General features: G+C 44.5%; 1 protein-coding gene across 5 annotated transcripts in view; it reads right to left on the reverse strand.

Moving 5' to 3' along the window:
* LOC123499700 (general transcription factor IIH subunit 4-like) overlaps positions 1-2500 on the reverse strand; it is a 26109-nt gene that overhangs the window by 1464 nt on the left and 22145 nt on the right. The window lies entirely within an intron of this gene.

Below are 2500 nucleotides of genomic sequence, written 5' to 3' on the forward strand. Positions count from 1 at the left end.
TCTTAGTAGATTGTGTTCTGTTGGAGAGAAAATCTTTAAACCAATCATATATTACACCATGGATACCATAATGTTTTAATTTCTGAAGTAATATATCATGTTTAACCGTATCAAAAGCCTTACTGAAATCAATGAAAATACTAAGTAGGGAGTGTTGTGAATCTAAAGCGGAATATATATTTTCAGAGAGGATGTTTGATGCATGGAAGGTACTCAAATTTTGTCGAAAATCAAATTGTTCAGATGTTATAATAGATTTACTTTCAAGAAAGTTTAGTAAGATTTTTTTTATAAATTTCTCAAAGATTTTAGAAAAGGTGCTAAGCAATGATATTGGTCTGTAATTACCAAGCTTATCCTTTGCACCACTTTTATTAAGGATTACTGTAGCATGCTTTAGTGACTGTGGAAATATACCCGGCTCGATAGACTGATTGAATAATATAGATAGTGGGATAACTATTTGTTCACAATTATCTTTTAATACAGATACAGGAATCTCTTTAGTATTTGATTTTTTGTTTTTTAAGGATTTTATAACTGATGTAACATCATTAGAAATAACAGGAGGGACACACACAGATGTAGGAATAGTTACCTCGAAGAAACATAGTTGGATCAACAGTGGCTGGTGGAATGTTGTTATCAAGGTTAACAGCAATATTTGTGTAATATTCAATAAATACATTAGATATCTCAGAAGGAGTTTTAAGTACTTTGTTATTTTGGGAAATATAACTCGGGTATGTTTTAGTGTGGTTGTTTTTAAGTTGATTAATTTCATTCCAGATTTTTTTTGTATCATTTTTGAAATTTGCAAACATATTTATGTAGTAAGTCTTTTTTCATTACTAATAATTCTATTTAGCCTATTTCAAGATGCTTTGTATTGACTTTTGGTGATGGCACCTATTTTATATCTTATATAGGTTGTTTTTTGTTTTAATTACCTTGAGAGAGAGAGAGAGAGAGAGAGACAGAGAGAGAGAGAGAGAGAGAGACAGAGAGAGAGACAGAGACAGAGAGAGAGAGAGAGAGAGAGAGAGAGAGAGAGAGAGAGAGAGAGAGAGAGAGAGAGAGAGAGAGAGAGAGAGAGAGAGAGAGAGAGAGAGAGAGAGAGAGAGAGAGAGAGAGAGAGAGAGAGAGAGAGAGAGAGAGAGAGAGAGAGAGAGAGAGAGAGAGAGAGAGAGAGAGAGAGAGAGAGAGAGAGAGAGAGAGAGAGAGAGAGAGAGAGAGAGAGAGAGAGAGAGAGAGAGAGAGAGAGAGAGAGAGAGAGAGAGAGAGAGAGAGAGAGAGAGAGAGAGAGAGAGAGAGAGAGAGAGAGAGAGAGAGAGAGAGAGAGAGAGAGAGAGAGAGAGAGAGAGAGAGAGAGAGAGAGAGAGAGAGAGAGAGAGAGAGAGAGAGAGAGAGAGAGAGAGAGAGAGAGAGAGAGAGAGAGAGAGAGAGAGAGAGAGAGAGAGAGAGAGAGACCTAATGATGCTTCTCACCAGGCATTGGCAGGACGCCCTCGACGACGGCAAGGACACTATAGTGGTTGCTTTGGACATAGCAGGAGCTTTTGATAAAGTATGGCACAACGGATTACTAGAAAAGCTTCGTGCTAAAGGCATCCAGGGTGGCTTGCTACGACTCTTGGGAAATTACCTGCAGGACAGAAGCCTCAAGGTGGTTGTCAACGGGCAAACATCTGAGTCCCTGCCTGTGGAGGCATCAGTGCCACAGGGTTCAATTCTTGGCCCACTCCTGTGGAATATCTACGTGGATGATCTTCTCCAGCTACTGCCAGGAGTCATGGCCTATGCTGATGACTGCACCCTCTCCTATACCTATCCACGCCAGGACAGTGGGCGGGCTGCTGAGGCCATCAATCAGCAGCTACGAGTGATAAAGGAGTGGGGTGCTCGCTGGCAAGTGACATTCGCGCCGGAGAAGACACAAGCAATGGTTGTCTCGGTCCCCAGCCGCCATGGCAGCAATGGCAGGAAAGTTGTCTTTGGCGTTGCTGCTCTCCCACCCAAGATGACGTCAAGATACTTGGAGTGGAGGTGGATCGAGGGCTGAGGTTTGACAGGCATGTCAAAACCATTGCCAAGAAAGCCTCTCACAGGATCTCCGCTCTCAGAAGGATCGCCAGTTTCCTCGACAGGAAGGGGAGACTGCTGCTGTACAAGGCACAGGTGCGGCCCCACCTTGAATACGCAGCTCTCCTGGATGTCCTGTGCCGCCACACACAGAAGGAGACTGGACAGCATCCAACGCCGCGCCATACGGCTAGTAGATGCTGCACTACCACCTCACCCAGAGCCTGAGCGTCCCCTTGATTCACTGGAACACCGCAGAGACGTGGCGGCGATCGTAGTGTTCCATAAGGCACAGGTGCAAAGAGTGCCACATCTGGCAGGGCTGCGTCATCCTCTAAGAGTCACCGCACGGAGCACGAGAACGGTGCTCAATGGTGGTGACGCCGTAGAGGTGCCGCGATCCCACGGGTGTCAGCATC

Source organism: Portunus trituberculatus, chromosome 50, assembly GCF_017591435.1.
Source record: "Portunus trituberculatus isolate SZX2019 chromosome 50, ASM1759143v1, whole genome shotgun sequence".
In the NCBI taxonomy this organism is placed as follows: Eukaryota; Metazoa; Arthropoda; class Malacostraca; order Decapoda; family Portunidae; genus Portunus; species Portunus trituberculatus.